A 19,626-nucleotide genomic window follows, 5' to 3' on the forward strand; every position below is an offset into this window, starting at 1 on the left:
CGCGGTCTGAGGCCCGTAGACACGAAAGACAGACTACGTGACGGCGCCCAGGCTCGCCTTTGCCGTAGATCAGCTGTCATTCTGAAAAAGGATAACCTTAAAATCAGGTCACCGCAAAATGGCTAAATTGATACTGTTATAGGGCATTTTATAGATTTACCTACAACACTCATTTATTACTAGTTTTGTGTACATTTAGAAATGTCAACAAAAACAAATTGTCCTAAATATTTACTTTGTAAAATGATGTAGCGCAAGCAACTAAGCGTACAATGCTGTTTACCTATTGAAACTCGGAGTGTATGTCACTATTTTGAAAATACTCGTTGCATTGGCTCTGAAGTAGGTTCAGTTCAAGATGGCCGCACCTTGTCTGTCGTCGGCGCCGCAGCATTACAACCGTCTCTCACACCGAGCTGCTGATTGGAAAGCCACTCGCTCGCGCCCCTTTGACGTTTACCGCGCGTTAAACTGCTCTCGTGCAGCGAGTGACTGTTTTTTTGGGTCTGGAGAAGAATCTGAATGAATAGTGAGAGCGTTGGGTCTGTAGTACCAACCTTTGGGGCATAGTATCAAGGCCGGCGATAAACTTTTCGCCGCTTTAGCGTCCGTTTTCGGGCGTAAAGCGAGGATAACTTTATCGCCTAATGAGCAAGAACACGCTAGAGCGTGTTTTGCTGACTTGGGGAATGTATGACTTTACAAGGCATTCCGTTGTAACGCATGCCTTTACCACGCATGTTACAACGCGAATGCCATCACCACGAATATCCTTTACCACGAAAATGCCTTTAACACGCATACTTTTAAAACGATTTTCGTTGTTAAATTATGCATGTTAATGGCATTTTCTTGTTAAAGGATATCGCACTTATTATCTACTCTTTAAATTTTTCCCTTGCGGGACACCACCCCCTCATTCCCCCTTACCTCTCCTCGGTCTTCCTTGGTGATGTTCCACATCATTAAGAGGAAGTGGAAGTGGAAGTGTCCTACCGTTTCTTCGAACGACGTGGCTTGCCTCCATATCTCTCTTTAATTGACGGAATCGGGTACGTTTTTTTTTATATTGTATTTTTTGGGGTGCCCCCCCCAAGCCCTCTTTTTTTAATCCCACGTTTTTTATGGGGCGGGGAGACCCCCTCCCCCTCTTTTTCTTTTAACTTTAGCACACATGCCTTTACTACGAATTTCGTAGTAAAGGTATGCGTGGTAAAGGCTTTTCGTTGTAACCACGCATGCGTTGTAATGCATGCGTGGTTATGGTTATGCGTGGAAACGACGGTGTTGTAGTGGCCGTTGCCTCACTTAGCCCTGTTTCCAGCACCCTAACAATCAATCAATCAATGAAAACTTTATTCGGATCATTGAGAATCCATAAAAGTACAAAAAGACAATTATAAAATCATACAATAAAATAAAATACTGTTTGCACATGAGAAATAGTCCATCTAAACTTTAAGACATAGTAGACCGGGCACGAACCGCAGTTTTTAAAAAAGAGCTCACACAAAAGACAAGTTCATCATCGTCCAGGGCCAAAATCATTGAAAATGCAAGTTCCAGGCTAATAGGTTTTTTTTTTTTAAAATACGGAGTTAAAAACCAGTTAATATACTTCATATAAAATTTACAGAAGAATAAAAAATGTAGAGTTGTTTGCCTACTCTGGGAATCACAGGGGCATGGCTCAACACATTGGTCATTAAAATTCCATAGAGGGAAGCTAAGTGCATGTTTAATGGTGCCTGCCCTAAGGCGAAATATAAGGCCTCGCTCCCAATGACTCAACGGAAGGGATAGATATCTGGGTGTGGGATATATTATACAATTACAGGCTAAATAACCAGAAACACTAGATTTCAGGGACTCCCTTGCTACCCTTTCGACATCAAATAACGTATAAAGTGCTTTTTTAAGTTCACATTTAGTGGGGTGCTTAGTGGTGGAGGGTTTAAGGAAAATGTCTTCAGAGTTCACGCTGCGAAAAATGCTATGCACTCCTGATAGCCAGGGAATGGTCATACCCCTGTCACAGCGGAGGCAATCCTCAATGATGTCCCTAGTCAGTTTGGCAGCGGGATTTTTCCAGATCGACAGCCAAAAAAGGGCTGGACGAGCACGGATAAAATCCCCTATAAAATGCAAACCCAATTCCCTATGGCATATAAAATGTGGGGAAGTAATGGGAACACAGAGAAGTTTCCTACAAAATCTATGTTCCTCTGTAATTATGTCTGAGCAACTGGCAGTACCCCAAACCTCAGCGCCATAAGTAGCAACCGGGACGCATTGAGTTTTGTATATTTTTAGGATAGCAGGCAATGCCCCGGTCAGTTTTGGACGGGGGAGGCTCAAAATTGAATTAATGGACTTTGAGAACTTACTCCTGGCGTGGGCAATATGCCCACTCCAGGAGTTGTTCGCAGCAAAGACCACTCCCAAATACGGGAAACTGCCAGTTGACCCCAGTCTTTCTGCACCCACAACTATGCTGCCAATATGATGCCTCTTCGGGCCGCAAGACATTACAAAAGACTTTTTAAAATTGGTCTTCAGATCTAGGGAATCCATATGTGCAACAAAGCCATTCACCAATATACGTAGTGCATTTGGGGTGCGTCCCATAAGGACCGCGTCGTCTGCATATAGCAGTGCGGGGAGAAGGTTATCTTTTATGGACGGGACATCACCGGTTAGAGACCAGATGTTTGTGTAGGCCGTTAATGTATATTATAAATAAAAGGGGGGCTAGGACACATCCCTGTCTAACCCCTCTGTTAACTGTAACAGGCTCGGAAACCTCACCCCCAGTGCCAATCCTGACACAGGCCTTCAGATCCCTATGCAAATAGGCCAAAAAGTGTACCAGCGATTCATCCAAGCCGTAATCCAATAAGGCCTTCCAGAGTAATGACCTATTAACAAGGTCAAAAGCGGTGGATAAATCCATGAAGGCCAGATAAATTGGGCAATTACGTGCTACGGTGTACTTGCCCAAGATAAGGTTCAGATTAAGGCATTGCTCCGCAGTTCCCACTTTATTGCGGAAACCCAGCTGACAACTCTCTAGAATTTGGTTGTCCTCGGCCCATAACAGGATTTTATTATACAGTACTCTCCCTAAAATCTTTAAGGTATTGTCAATAAGGGAGATAGGCCTATAGCATGATGGTTGGGAACGGTCACCCTTCTTGAAAATAGGCACTATGATACTAGATGACCAGGTTGGAGGTGGTAAGGAGGTAAAATTTAAGTTCTTAAAAACATTCAATAAAAGTGGGGCCCATAAATCAGGGTGGGTCTTAATAATGTCAATTGGGAGGCCATCTGGGCCAGGGGCTTTATTCCCCGCGCTCTGTGCGATGGCCTCCATTACCTCAGATAGTGATACATCGGCCCGTGGGGGGCTATTAAATATTGGGATGGCCGCCGCAGAAGGTGGAGCCGCATAGATCTTAGAAAAGTGATCCACCCATGCAGCTCCAGGGATGGTACAATCTATTGGGGACGCGACCTGGCCCGCGCAACGCAGGTCTTTGACCGCGGCCCAAAAAATATCGCCCCTACCCCGGGCAGCAGTTTGTGCTAGCACCTCCCAGCGCTCCTCAAGAATCTCCTCCTTCCTTCTCCTGATGGCCAATTTATATCGTGACCTAGCGTTTTTTACATCAGTCAGATTCCTCGGGCTAGCAGATAAGACTAATCGCAATTCGCGGTTGGCCAGAGAGCACTCATGATCAAACCATCCCTGGTCATCCGTCATGGCGCGCAAAGGAATCATGAGCTGTGCACGAAGGGCTGAGCAGATCTTAACAAAATCGTCTACTACCCCAAGGTTAGGACTTAAATCGGACAAACATGAGAGGAAAAGAGGAAGGTTGTCTCTGACCAAGGTCTGTACAGTCGTCATCACATTAATACCCCTCCATTTTAATCTGAGATTGTTTGAGCTTAAGGAAAGGTTCCTAGCGCCGCATTCCTTGTTGTAAACCGGTCGATGAATAATCTTTAAACTGATCTTGATAGGATTATGGTCCCCTTGGGACATTGGAATTACCTTGGCCTCACTAATACGGTCTGTCAGGCCAGGGGATATAAAAATGTAATCAATTATTTAAGAACAATCTCTACCTCTGAATGTTGGCACTAGGGGGACAGTGGGAAAGCGGTCCATAACATTCTCCAAATTATGTGTGCTCAAAAGAATAATTAATTCCGCACCCCTTTTGCACCCCAAACCCGCGTTGTGATCTTTAAAAATTGGGCAATCTCCATTTAATTTAGCATTAAAATCGCCACCCAATACAAGGCCGGAGGTATCATTAAAATCGGCCCTAGCCTCCAGAGTGGTGATAAAGTTAAAAAGGTTCCTAAAATGTGTATTAGGTTGTGAGCTAAAATCCTAACCCTAACTTTTCATCACTAATGAGATGCAAAGTAGGCGTGGCTGTGAAACCAACCAGGGAAAATATCGCGAAGGCAGCTTCGCGATATTATTGAGGAAGGGTAGCGATTTTTTAAATCGCGTTAAGTATGCCTTAATACAGGATCTTAACGTCTGTTAAATTCCTGACTAAGGCATACTTAACATGGGGGGTGGATTGTGTGGTTAAGACCACAGGCCCCTATCATCAAGGGTATCGGCCTTTTCCATGGAACATCGCTGGTTTGGAAAACCAGCGATGTTCCATGGAAGCTATCGCTAGGATAATTATCGCCATTGCGCTGAGCGTTGTTAATACAGCGCTAGCATCGCGATAATTATCTGCGATAGCCGGCGTTAAACATTTTAACGCTAAGAGCAGCCAGCGATAATTATCGCTGGCCGTTGATAATATGCTCCTTTGTTTGGTTGCTCGCCACTTTTATGGTGCCGTGTTTCATTTGAGTCAGTTTTCATACATCCTAACAATAATTGAAGGTTTTCATGACCTGCCTTAAAGTATACTTTTTGAATTGGGCTATACATCCATTTTTATTTTATTTTCTTTTTTGCAATTTTATAAAGCGCAGACCAGAGGCGCACTAGAGCCACATTTGGGAGGTAGGGTGACCAACCGTCCGTAAATTTCCCGGATCGTCCGTTATTTCATTGCCAAGTCCGTTGTCCATCATCATTCTTTTCACGGACGCCTTTTGTTCCTAATTCTGAGGTTTCCAGGAATCTGCGATGCCCCCTGTGTGAAGCCTCACTGTTGGGGCCAGCTCGCATTTCTATGAAGTGAGGAGGCTTCATCAGCCCCTCCTGGGCCTCACAGACTATCCATTACCCCCATAGTCATCCTGCATATGGCCGATTCTCTCAGACAGAATGGCAATGGGCCATGATGCAGTTACAGCATGTGGTGTGTCTGTGCCTACATACTACTTTTGTAAACAACACCTTACAACTATGGTGGAATCCATAAGCTTTCTGAGACCCGAGCATCAGAAATGTTCTTGCTAACATACTTGACTGTAAAATTCTGTCCAGTGTTCAGAAGGATGAATATAGAACAAACTGATTTCAACTTAAGTGCAGCTGAAACAAGAGCCAAGTTTTGGGGTTCCCGGTGCATTGCATTTTGAAATAGAAGACAAGGCTAATGGCAAAGACTTCTGTGTGCCTGCAGTTATTATGCTACTATAAACATGTCAATTTAACTCTGGTGTCTATTTACTTACTTATATACTATTGCGCAACCTCCTCTGATGTTTCTGTAAAACGTACATTTTGTCCTGAATTTTGACCTTCTGTCCTGAATTTTAGTCCTGAATTTTGACACTTTGTCCTGAATATTTACACTCACCGTCCTGAATTTGCACCCATGCCAGTTGGTCAGCCTATTCGGAGGGGGGGGCTAATTCTTCCATCGATAGAGTGGAGATGCAGGGGTTCTAAGAAGGGGTGGAAAAACAACAAAGCATCGTTAGCAAGTAAATGGTCTTTTAAAGACCTGTGAAGTGCTCGGGTGCGGCTGTGTGTGTGCCTGGGAAGCTGTCTCAGCCCGGGCTGCCACACACGATGGGGGACAGGGCTGAAGTCCTTTCAGCCCCATTGGGCGTTCCGCGCCTGGCGCAGACATGTCCCGAAGGCACCAGCGCGCTTAACAACAGTTACATGATGTAAGGGTACAGCAAGTTAAAGCTACAATAAAAACGTTAAGACATTTGCATCGGTGGCTAAAACCAAGACAAATACAGCCGTTGGACAAAGGACTTACACAGTTCAGGCATTGATTAAGATGGTGGGGACACAGAATGAAGGTAGATCGTCTCCTGGATAGAGTACTTGGGAATGGTCGAGGACGAGAGTCAAGTAGAAGGTGCTTGAGGTCCTTTTTAGGTCTTGGCCTGGCGAAAGCAGCGCATGCGCTGCTCTCGCCATGCGAGGGCTTCTTGGAATCAATACGGATTCCGAAGCTGTGTCTCAGCTCCGCCTGTAAATTTGATTGGTATGCGTAGTTTGTCGTCATTTATTATTCTGATCCGACTTTTCTGATTGTCCCGGACGGTTTGTAGCCCCTCCTGGTTGCCACCCTGTCCTTCTTAGTCCACGCCCAGCGGGATTCGATCTTTTACTGGCGGCGTGACACATTAGGCTTAATAATAACTTGCTGCACTTTTTTTAAATTTAACTATTGCATGCGTTTCCGTGTGGAATGCTTTGCATGCTTGTGCGCTACTTTGTTATTACGTTATTTTATTGTTATATGCTTTGTTGTATGTACGCTATTTTGTTGCTACTTTTGGGCTACTTTGTAACTATACGCTTGTTGGGAGCGTTTTAAGGGGATACTTTGATCATTGTGATGCTTTAGCTGTTTACTGGTGCGAGCAGATAATAGGGAGGATCGCGTGAACACCAAGTTAAGTAGACAATGGCGACAGCTTGTTTATTTTTGCATCGCGCTTTCACTTAAAGTGAAAGCGAGATGCAAATGTAAACAAGCGGTTGCCTTTGTGTAATGTCGAGAGATTGTTTTAGTTGTACATAGCGCAACCTCATGTTTTAATATGCTTTGTTTCTGTCTGGTAATAGCCAAGCCCAGAGGAGGAAAATGTATGTTGCAATATCAACCATGTTTTTTTTTATTTTAGTTGTATATAGCGCAACCTCCTGTTTTAATGTGCTTTGTTTCTGTCTGGTAATAGCCGAGCCCAGAGGAGGAAAATGTATGTTGCAACATCGACCATGGCCCCTCTCACATGCAAACTCGCCTTCCATCGCAAGATTCAACATGTTATTGTTCAAGCTGCAAACACTTTGGGGAGATTCTGCCCAGAGAGTAGAAAGAGTTGCCAGCGCCACTCTCACAGGAAACACCCCGTCCAGGGTAGTATTACCGGAGACAACAAGTGGAGTGACGTGCCTGGGAGCGAAAACGCCGTCAAGCTGACTACAATGTCTCTAGTGAGCAGGGACGGGCGGTGCAGTCAGTTACAGCCTCTAGCTAGCTGAGCTGGCCCGACCCTCCAAATTGTTGCATTATGTTTTTTTGTTGTATATAGCGCAAACTAATCTCTTCCATGCGACACATGCTTTACATTAAAGAGCAAGCTTCAAACAAAACACGTGCGATGATTGCACAATCTCACGGCAACAAGAAATGGTGAATTGTAAGGCAATATAGAGAACAGAAAACAATCAGCTATCAACATGGATCCTAACGAGCTGGTCTGATTTGTGCATGCAGCGACCTTTTGACAATACAGCAAAAAAACAAGTCCCATGCGAGCAGTTACAGACAACGTGATGTCACATCGGTCACAAAGCCAGAGCAGTTGAGAGAATGTGGTTAGGGTGGGATGAGTGGGGGAGGGAACTTGGTGCCATGCAGCAGAAAGGGGTGTGGGGGGAGCTGCTATTTCTTGTAAGAAAGCATCTCACTACTAGATTAATGGATTTTCAGCTAAATTAAATCTTGTAAACTGTACCTAGTTGTACTTTACAACGTAAGTTGTTCATGTACGGGATAAACAGAAATTAGCAAAAGATGTGTACTGCCATCTTTGTGAAATCGTGCGAATCGTTAAAGAAGCCGCATTGAATAAACACAGCAGAACGTGTTCCTTAAAGGAATGTCTGAGTTTACACAAACAACACAAAAACATCTAGATAACTTCTCGTAAAAAGGTTGGACATTTCCTTCCCTGGGAGATATGCTGAACATTCAGGGATGAAAGTTCTATTTCTAGAAGTAAATATTAAATGAGCAGATAGTTAAAGGAATTATAAGATGTTTTATTCGTTGTAGTCAGATGTTTTCGCAGTTTTCTATTAGCCGATAAAAATAGAGCCCCAGTGCTATTCACAAATATACTTGCCTTTTATAAATTATCAGCATGCGCCATTTAGTGGCTTTCTGACAAAACTGGAGGGACTGTGCTGGAAACAGCTGTTGGCTGAATGAATTACCAGTATCTTATTGTATTACTCGCTGAACAAAGGCCTTACGGCTTTGTGTGCTTTGAGTCAGTTTAAAGTCAATGGCTGACGCGCCTTTCATTTTTTCTTGACGCGCTCAATATTCCAATGTTTGTAAACACATTTTTATTCAAAATGTTGTAATTTACATGAACTGTTTTTAATAAATGTAATTAAAAGTCACATCAGCAGCCTTTTAAAGCTATTTAAAACCAGTTAAAGGCAGCGGTATTGGTGCCTCGCCTGTGTAATTGCTACTCACTCTCTGACATGGATCTCTTCAAGGTAAGTCACTTGACGAATAAAATGTTTGTCGGTGGCCTGTTTACCATACTGTACATTACCCTGTGGTAGCTTGTTGAGGTTCGGTGGGCAACACAGTCAGTCATGAACCCTGCATGCGGTACATGTGATACATGCTATGTAGCTTGTGAACCGACAGCAGACATAAGACATTTTTAAGTACTAACTTACCCTTCCCTTCCTTGTGAAAAAGCTCTCTATACATTTCTGACAGCAGAGTATCGTGTGTCTAATTGCTCTTTTTTTGTTGTTGAAGTAGTGCCTGTGTGTTTGTGAAGGGGTGTGTGCGCACAACTGCCAGTGGTTTTTGAAGGAGTGTGTGCCAGTGGTTTTTGAAGGGGGGAGAGAGTGTGTGTGTGTGGGGGGGGGGGGGGGGGCACAACTGGCAGTGGGTTTTGAAGGTGTGTGCGTGCGTGCACAATTGCCTGTGTGTTTTTTGAAAGTTTGCACGCATTATAGATCTGAGTTGATAGCACAGCTGTCATGCGGACATTTTTCTTATAATCTCCTAGAGTGGGCTTTTGGTCCGTCCCCTTCAACCTTTCCCTGTTTTTGAGCAGCCTCTGTCAGGTGTTGGCTTGAAACGTTATCAGTCACATCCTGACTCAGAAGGGTTGTTCTCTGTCACCCGGGGCTCCTGCTGGCTCCACCCCAACCTCTACCTCTTTCCTGTGTGTCCCGCTCTTCATTCTCCCCACCACCTTCCTTCCTTTCATCTATGTTGTAGAAACTAAACAAGGGCTATACTGAAGGCTCCCTGTCATTCTAACTTTATTTGACATTGAAACAAAAACAGGACTGCAGCCAAGTGAAAGGTGCCTTTTGGTTCTTTGTCTGGCTTGAATGTGCTTGCAACGCATGCACGTGCATTAACACATTAAACCCTAACCTACCGGCTTTGTCAACCCTTGTTCTATCTCAGTCCAGAGGTACATGCGCACTCTTGCTTATGATTTTGTGCTTGTACAACTGTAGTTTTGCATCATTGCGTGGAGGGGAGAAGTCTGGATAATTTAAGTGGAAACATCACTTGCAATTTTGCAGGTATGCACGATTCACTGTCCCTGAGTTCTTATGTAATGTGCATATTAGAGACACATTTGCTACCGTCACTCAAACAGAACTTCTTTTTGTCACTCACATGCATTTAGCCCGTGCATACCACACAACAGGACAAAAAGAGAAAAAACACAGGCAGAAAACGCAGCCGTTAAAAATAACATGCATTGAAAATGCAGTAGGTCTCGCCTTTGATTAAGTTTAAGCCATTTGCTTTGCTATACAATACCATTAGCAAAGCAAATGGCTTTAACTTAATCAAAGGCGAGGCCTATTGCATTTTCAATGCTTGTTGAAGGTGACTATGCAGGTTCTTAGAGGACAGGAAGGAGGTAAGGAGTTCCAGATTCACGTGGCACTACCGTAGAATGACTGGCTCATGTACTGTTCTCGAATGAGGAGAAGGGGTGGGGGTTTAAGTTGCAATGATTGGGCATTTCTGTAACCCGTATTTGCTCCAGAAATTTTCAGTTTCTCACTTAGGAGGGCGAAGAGGAGTGCAGCGCTCTGTGGGTAATGCAGGCAGTTTTGATTTGGGCTCGAGGTTCAACGGGAAGCCATTGGAGGGTTAGCAGGGTCACATTTCTTGAGACCTAACAAAGCGTGCTGCTGTATGTAGTGTTGCTCTCAGTGGGCCTAGGTGAACTACGGGAATGCCTTAGAGAAGGGCAATTCCGGAATCTAGCCTGGAGAAGACAAGAGACTGCACCACTGTTCTGGGATCCATTGTATGATGCCCCACAGCTGCCTGAGTTGGTGGTGTGCACTTTTGGCCATGGCTATGCTGTGGAGGTTTAGATGATTGTCCAGGGTGATACCAAGGGATCTTGCACTCTGGACAATGGCCGGGCACCCATCCAGGACAGAAAGTTGGCCAGCCATTCCTGTACTGGAGTTTTTGCTTTTGTAGGGGAGATCAAAAGAAATTCTGTTTTAGTTGGGTTGAGTTTTAGATGATGGCTAGACATCAAGTTTAGAATTTTTGGGTTGCGTGATTGAAAGGAGGGCAAGGTCTTCAGGGGAAGAGATTTTCATGTATATTTGAGTGTCGTCAGCATAGAGGTGGAAAAGAATTTCAGCTTTTCTGAGAATCACACATGGTTCTAAGTAAAGGTTAAAGAGGGTTGGGGAGAGGATCGAGCCTTGGGGGACCCCTTGATGAACATTGACTGGTCTCGAGAATGAGCTGCCCAGTTTCACAATTTGGGAGTAGTTGGTTAGGTAAGAGGAGAAGCAATTGAGGACTGTGTCTCCATAGCCCATGCGTTGTTCAAGAGTGTGAAGGAGGTCCAGGTGGTTGACAGTGTCGAATGCAGCAGACGGGTCCAGGAGGCAAGAGTTCCTGGAGTCAAGGATTCTGAGGGAGTCGTCGACTATAGGATCGCAGTTTCTGTACTGTGGCCCTGGCGGAAACCTGACTGTAGAGAGTCTAGTAGGTTGTTTGTTCTAATGTGTAAGGTGAGCTGGGAAGCATTGCAACCTTCAATGACTGCCTAAAAATGGAAGTGTGGAGACTGGGCAGTAGTTGTTCATGTTCTTTGGGTCAAGAGATTGTTTTTTCAAGAGAGGAGAAACTTGGCCCACTTTTAGTCACTCTGCAAATAGGCCCTGTTGAAGAGAGGAGTTGACCATGTTAGTTCATAGGAGAAGTAGGTGTGGGGCAAGAGATTTGCTAATAAACCTTGGAGTGGCGTCCTGAAGGTTGTTCGAGGGTTTCACTTTGGAGATTTTTCGCTGTAGGTCTAGTTCGGAAATGGGGGAGAAAGAGGACCACAAATGAAACGCCTTGCAGGGTAGAATCTCAGTTTCTGGAGGTTCACTGGTGTGTAGCAAGATATAGATGTCTCAGACTTTTCTATCAAAGAAATCCACAAAGTTGTTGCAGTAGGCCACTGATCGCTCAAGAGCTGGAGTGGTGGAGGGGTTAGTAGTTTGGGCGCTTTGGTCTGTTCTTTGCAGAATTCACGAATGCTCTGAAGTGAGAGGATTTGGCTCTAAGGATTCGTTCTTTGTATTTTTGCGCAAAGCGAAGCTTATTTCTACTTAGGTGAGAGGGTTTTTCTCACACTTCCTGATAAGAATTCTTTCTCTGTAAAGTTTTTTAGACAACTAGGGATTGGAGGGTTTTGGTCTCGATAATTTACACTTCAGGGGTGCAAATTTGTCGATAAGTGATTCCATGCAGGAATTGTATTTGTCGGTGACTTCGTGAATATCAAGGTTGGATGTAATTAAGATTAGGGTAAGAAGGGCCATGATGGCCGTGGCTTCTGTGTCAAGGTTCGATGTGTCTCTGAATCATATTTTCTCTTTCTTGGGTTGCCCGGAAGTTTTGGTATAAAAGCCGGAGAGAATGGTATCTGCAAGTGGTCAGACCAATCTACTTGAATTGGGTAGTATGACTATAGATTGGGGGAATTGGAGATTATCAGGTCAAGGATGGCGCCTTTGTGCTGTGTGGGTTTAAGGCAGTGTTGTTGGAGATCATTGTCTTTGAAAAAGGCTGTAAAGGTGTCCACCAGGCTGTTACCCTCAATTCCCCAGTGGATGTTGAAGTCTCCAAGGAAGATCGTGTTGTCTGAGCTGATCAGTTGAGAGGTGAAGAGATCCATAAATTCCTCGATGAAGGAATTATAACCCGGTGGATGATAAATCACATTCAGTCTGATATTGGAGTTAGTGGATGTGGGCATTTCCGCAGACATCCATTTTAAAGACTGAAACTGAGTAGTTTGGAGGATTTTGCATCTCAGAGAGTTTCTGTGAAGGAGTGCAAGACCTCTGCCTGGTTTTTATTCTTGGTCTCTACGTAATATGGAGTAATTGGGAGGAAGTACAAGGTCTAGAGCGTGGTTAGATGAGTAATTGAGCCACGTTTCAGTGAGCATCAGAATATCAAGATTATGGTCCAGGAAAGAGGCCGATATCTCTAGGCCGTGTTGGCCTGCAGACGACAAATGTGTAGCATGCAGTTCAAGGAGAAGCGGTTGACTCTGTGGCTAGGCTGTTCAGGGAGGGAGGCTGGGATTTGAATAAGGTTAGGGGGTGAACGCACACCAGGATGGTGTGTGTTAGTTTGACTGCGGTCTAAGATAATGGTGGAGATCGGGTAGCCTGCTGTGGAAATTGAGGGGGGGGAGGGGTGTGGAGCTTGAAGCTGTGTAACTTTCTAGGAGAGAGGATAGTTCTTAGGTGTCTGTGGGAGACTGTGTCCATTTGGGTCTGGGTAGACGGCTGTCTCTCGGTATGTAGGAGGGGAGGGGGTTGAGGGTCGGTGGGAGGTGAAGGAAGGAGCTGCAATGGAAGGCTAGAGAGACTGAAGAAGTTCTGTTGCACGTGTTGCAAGTCTACCCCATAAGAAAGGTCTATATTTCTCAATACCGCCCCCCACACACACACACACCATCTCTTTCTCAATTACCTAGTTTCAACCTTCTTCGTCCTTCTACCAGAAAACATATGCATTCACATTTACAGTTACATTAGTATAGCATACCTCAATACACGGTTGAAGAGCAGGAGGAGAGGAAATACTACTCTTAATTAAAAACAAATTTACACCATCCTAAGAATAAGCACAGTTGATCTTTGTCTGTTGGATGAGTTGCATTAATTATGCCTTCCACAGAACCTGGTTTGGGTTTTACACCTTCACCTGACAAGACATGACCCAAATAGTGTACCTCAACGACTCAAAAAATTTCTTTATTCCATCATAGTGTCACACCATGTTCTTGTAAGGTTCGCAACACTTTTTTAAGTGCACTATCATGTTCTTGTTCTGTTGCAGCAAAAACAAGAATATCATCCTGAAACACTAATACATTGATTAGGTTTGAGCATTTTGGTTTTTACTTTCTGAAAACAAGCATTGGCATAGCCAATAGGTCTCGCCTTTGGGACCTTGTAAGTTTTTGGCCATGCAGCACATTATAAGGGGTGCTACAACATCTACTGATGCTTCACATGCCACTAGTGAACGGGGGAGTGAGAACCGCCAATCAAGCCAGGATGGGCTTGTACAGGCCACAAGAGAGTGAAGAAGCTGCAAGGGTCAGGTATTATACTATAGAAGGGAGGGTGGAACATGTAGTGCCTGTGTAATAGTAAGAGATATAATGGTGATGCAAGTGTGCCTGCCCACACGTTACAGGAAATTAAGAGACAAAGACAAACCCAGCATACAGCGCTAAAATGTGTGTATGTGTCCATTTTAGATACGAGGATGCATTTTGCACCCAAAAAAATCTGTAGTACTGTGAATAACATATGCTCGTTTTGTGGTCATGCATGTTGTTTTTGCGTTCACACAGTTCGCTGATAATGTGGGTTTGAGCAACTAACTCTACAAATTAATCAAGAGACCTGTAAGCATCTAATGCCAAATATCCGCATATTAAAGTCTGTCAGACTTACTTTTACACTGAAGTTAAAACAATTATGCTGCCTCCGACAGCACGTCCGTGCCTCAGCTTATGGAGGGCACGATAAGAGAGAGCAATCGTGGTGGTCCTGGTCCTTGCCAGTCACTAAGTAAAGTAACAGGGCCCATCTTGGAATGAATCCAATATAATAAGATACGAGTGTGAAGTGCAGATAATTGGACATATAGGATAGCTTCCCATTCAAAGGATCACAACATGGGAGCCATCCATGCACTTGACATACTGAAGAAGTACTGGCTCTCTCAGATGACGTCACTGCACCCCTCCCCACTCCTGACTTTAGTTGCCGAGGTGCACAGACTCCGGCCACTGTCAAGATGTGCTTTGTAAACATGGGCCTCAGCAACCTACCAGCAGGGAGAGTTTTATAAACAAAGGGGGTCAATAGGCTGCATCCAAACAGGTGTCGCCTGGGGAGCGTACAGGTGTGATCTCCGGCATTAATGGCAGTGGCTCCTAGCATGGTGGCGGGGAGCAGAGATGTGACCTGGAATTACTGCAAGGGGCTCGGATGCACTGCAGCATTACTGGCAGAAAGCAAGTCTGCATCCAATATTCAGGGTGGAAGGACTTTACCCCAGCATGTCGGAAGGTCATGCTTGCACCCCTGCGTTCCTGACATACTGGCAGTGTTCAGGCCTGCGCCACAGCATGGCATGCCTATACCCCGGCACAGAACAGGCCTGCAGTCTAGCACGGTGGTCGTTCAGTAGGTCTGCATGACTGGAAGGGTATACCGGAGCACAGGTGAAACGAAGCTCCGTCTGTGCTGACCAGCACTGGCAGCTTTACCCTACGTTTTAAAACTGATCCACCTTGCGCACTCCTCTCTCTGAGACTGCACACCCACGTCTTGTGATGAAGGGGCATCGCAGGGGTTATGCCCTCCGGTCCCTTTTTAGTACTGATGAAGGACAGGCCGCTAGTACTCCTGCCAGTTGCATCCTGCCACTTGCATCACCATTATATATCTTACTATTACACAGGCACTACATGTTCCACCCTCCCTTCTATAGTATAATACCTGACCCTTGCAGCTTCTTCACTCTCTTGTGGCCTGTACAAGCCCATCCTGGCTTGATTGGCGGTTCTCACTCCCCCGTTCACTAGTGGCATGTGAAGCATCAGTAGATGTTGTAGCACCCCTTATAATGTGCTGCATGGCCAAAAACTTACAAGGTCCCAAAGGCGAGACCTATTGGCTATGCCAATGCTTGTTTTCAGAAAGTAAAAACCAAAATGCTCAAACCTAATCAATGTATTAGTGTTTCAGGATGATATTCTTGTAGTGGCAGAAGGTGGTGCATGTAATTACCATTGCTGGCTGGTCTGTACCACTATACTGTTGTCAGTCTGTATAACTGGCAGGAGTACTAGTGGCCTGTCCTTCATCAGTACTAAAAAGGGACCGGCGGGCATAACCCCTGCGATGCCCCTTCATCACAAGACGTGGGTGTGCAGTCTCGGAGAGAGGAGTGCGCAAGGTGGATCCGTTTTAAAACGTAGGGTAAAATTGCCAGATAAAAATGCAGTTGCTCAGCTGAGTGCGGAGGGGGGTCCGGAGTCCGCCCCAGGCCTGGATTGCAGCTACACAGCTGCATTATTCACCGACTCACGTCTAGAAGGCTTCTGGTCGCTTTAGGACCTCCCTGCTGGGGAGGGGCTGACTCTTACTGAATTGCACTCACACCTGGGAGCCCCTCCCATAAGTCACCGCTCTGACCTTGAGGTTTGCATCTGGTACCCTGTGCCAGCTCCGCCCCTCACCCCCGGCAAACACTCCATGTTGCCGGACTTGTGAAATGAAAACAGGAGCAGTGCCAGATGCTCACGTACATCCAGGAAGTGCCTGTATTCAGAGCCCTGTGCATGGTTAATGATCCACTGGACTCCTGGCGTGTAAACATCCCTATGCAAATGACTTGACGAGGAGTCGGACGGGTATAGTGTAGGGGAAATAGCAGGATAGCAGAGGGACGCTTGGAGAGCAGGATCACATCCTGTCGTGTCATGTTCAACACAAGCGGCGGACAATGGATAGGGTGTCTCCTTGTCTGTACGGTGGTGCATAACACACAAATCAAGAAACGATGACACTGGGAGAAATCTGAACAGCAACAGCTCCAACTCAAAACAAGCAGCCGCAAAAGTGAACGCGACCGCCATCTGTTTCCAATTAACGCGACCGTGAGACAGGCAAATGTCAACAAGCGCGGGCGCGATAATTGGAAATAGATGACGCAGCTGCTCGCTTCTGCAAGGTAAACCCCATATATGCACGAGTGCTCACTGGAAACAGTGCAGTACATGCACGAGTTTCAGAAAAAGTCCTGAGTGATTCCAAGAGATCATCTCCTAAGCAGTGCTTGCGCGCTGCCTTAGGCTTGACCTAAACATATGCCACTGAGGCCAGTCGAAATCAAATCCCACAATACTCAGTCAGTCAGTCATATTAGCTTTATTTCGATAAAAACATATCTTAAAAGCTGTGAAGCACAGTTTAAAAAACGACATTATACAAGGTACAAAACATTTAATCAAATATTAAAAATACCCTAAGTGACTGAGTAACATAATTCATCAGAGGATCCTTATAATGAGATAATTAACAATAGCACTGAGGATAATATTTACAAGATAAAAATCTATGAGAAATACATTCACAAGGTGCAAGTAGCTCTTAGCGGCAACAATATTTAAGGATTAGCTTTCAGGGTTCTCAGTCTGATCTTCCATGCCCAGCTCAAGAATTTAGCCTTGCCGCACGCGTGTAGGGCTCGTGCATCAGATCTTAGGATGCGCAATGCCACAAGGTGGCTGCGAGTACCCAACTCCCTGCAGAGCGGTTTGAGCCAACGTTCCCTTGGCGCTTTAAAGGCTGGGCACACGAACATGACATGAGCTATTGTCTCAAGGTTTGCTTCGCAATTCCCACAATACTGAAAAGTACCATCAGGCATCTAAAAGGCTGTGAAGTTACAAGATTCAGAGTCTAGCTCTACCTGATGGTAAACAGCTGGAAGATCCCATTTGGAAAGCCATTTGACTGACCTACAGAACTTATGTGGTCCTCAATACGGGCTAGTGGAAAGTTTTCTACCCATATACCATTGTCAAGACAACACAATTCAATGAATAAACATAACTTCCCCAATTCTTTTTGGCTAGCATGACAGGCGCCATCCAGAGAGTGGCATTAACAGCCTCAATGATACCATCATCTTGCATTTTTTTTAAATTGTTCAATTAATTTCTTACACTATGAGGTACATTGCAAAGGTAATGTTTGGTTGAAACAGTCCCCTCTTTGACTTTCGTATGATGTGTCAAATCTTTAATCTTACCAATATACTTGTACTTCGTATGAAGATATGGTATGTTTCTTGCCAGATCTTATCCTTGTATATTTTTGTCATTAATCCCAATTTTGCTCCAAAAATAACCAATTAACTACTTTTGTAGATTCTAAAGGTACCCAGGGTTTGTCGATTCCCCTGGAGGGGACCCAGAAATTAGCTAAAATACAGGTAAATTTGTTTTTTTTGTGAAAAAAATGGGGGAAAAGGGCTACAGATGAAAGCGTCTGTTTTTTCCCCTGCAAATGGTATGAAAAAAGAGGTTGTGGTGCTGAAATCACCATCTTCCCAGCTTTCAGGGCCAAGCAGACTTTTGTCAGAAAACCAACATTTTTTACATAGTTTTGGCATTTTTCTGGGACATAGCCTATTTTGGCTGTTTTATGTGCTTTCAACCTCTTTCCAGTTAATGGTAGAAATGGGTATGAAAGCAGTAATGGATCCTGGAAAGCTATACATTTTAGAAAAGTAGACAAAATTCTGAATTCAGCAAGGGGTCATTTGTGTAGATCCTTCAAGGTTTCTTTATAGAAACTAACCATTGAATATAGGAAAAATTGAAAATTGGGTGGGAAAAAAAACAGTCATTTGTGTCAACGTTTTCACCTGTAACTTCTTCTAATTAGGACAGCTGTTTAAAAGCAATATACCGTTACATCCGCTGGACCTTTCTGGTTGTGGGGATATGTTGGACTTGGCCCTTTTTCCCTGAATTTTTTTGTTTTTGTAGTGTTAAGGTGCAGGTGCTCCCTTCTCCCAAGAAGGCTGCCACAGGCCCCTGCTACTGCAGAGTGGTCTTTCATAGTAGCACCCTAGCTGCCAGGAGCTGGCTGGAACCCCACAACAATGTTGCGACTCCAGCCCGCCTTTTTGTCCCATAGGTAGAGTGGGGAAGCTCCTGGAATGTGCTGGAACCTTCTAGAAGGGAGGTGTGGTTTTTCTTTTGCCGCCTTGGCCAGAGGTCACCTGACCTAGGGCTACTTAAGAGAGGGAGGGAAACTTTTCTGGTGAGTTGGCCATTGGGGTGAAGCAGAGCTGGAAGAATCCACCAGGAGTGTAGGCGGTAGGGCCTAGCCAGGGACTTATGCCTCTGAGAGTGACAGGATTTAGGTGCTGCCTCTTAAGTGAGTGAGGGACCCTGTGAAACCCACTGATCTTGCCCAGCAGTAGGAGGACCCAGAGACTCTTTGCCCAGCCTGACTAGGAAGGATCTAGTCGCCCTCTCCATTCCTAACCCCCTGTAACCGAACCCCTTAAGGGCGCCAGATACATCTGCGCCAATAAGACTTCATCTAACAGCTGAGAACCAAGCACTGAGACTGCGTGTCCAGATTGACCTCTGAAACCTATTCACCAAGCACTGAGACTGCGTGTCCAGATTGAACTCTGAAACCTATTCACCAAGCACTGAGACTGCGTGTCCAGATTGAACTCTGAAACCTATTCACCAAGCACTGAGACTGCGTGTCCAGACTGACCCCTGAACCCTGATGCAAAGCTGACTGGAGAACCACCGGGGATCGACCAGGTATTAGCGCTGTGACCCCCTGCGCTCCCTGCCCTGGTCTGGGACCCCCGGCAGCGTGCTCCGCTGAGCACAGAACCCCATCCTTAATTTGAGCCCCCCCTGGTGACGACGAAGCCAGCGCGCTCACCGCCGTGGCCTGGAGAAGTGCCCTGCCGTGTCACGAGGCCCGCGGAGAAGCCCGGGGCCCCGCCGCTGCCGTCGCAGCTGCGTGAGGAGGTGTGCGAGGCCGGGCCGAGTTCCCCCATCATCGTTGGAGCGGACGCCTGCTGACGCCGAGATCGAGGTAAGCCCGGAGTCTGAGATCACCCCCGGTGCGCCCCCTGCGGGTTGGGAGCCACACCGCACCCTTAGCCGGGTTTACTCTCCGTGGGATTCCCCCCCCCCTGTCTTCACGACAGAAGAGACCCCGCTGAGGGATCCGTTCCGTGTGCCCCCTCGAGCGGTGCCCAACGAACTGCACCGGAGCTCCCCGCTGGAAGCTCCGCTCCAAAGTACTGAGAGTCCTTGATTCCGAGTGGAGCTTTA

Source organism: Triturus cristatus, chromosome 8, assembly GCF_964204655.1.
Source record: "Triturus cristatus chromosome 8, aTriCri1.1, whole genome shotgun sequence".
In the NCBI taxonomy this organism is placed as follows: domain Eukaryota; kingdom Metazoa; phylum Chordata; class Amphibia; order Caudata; family Salamandridae; genus Triturus; species Triturus cristatus.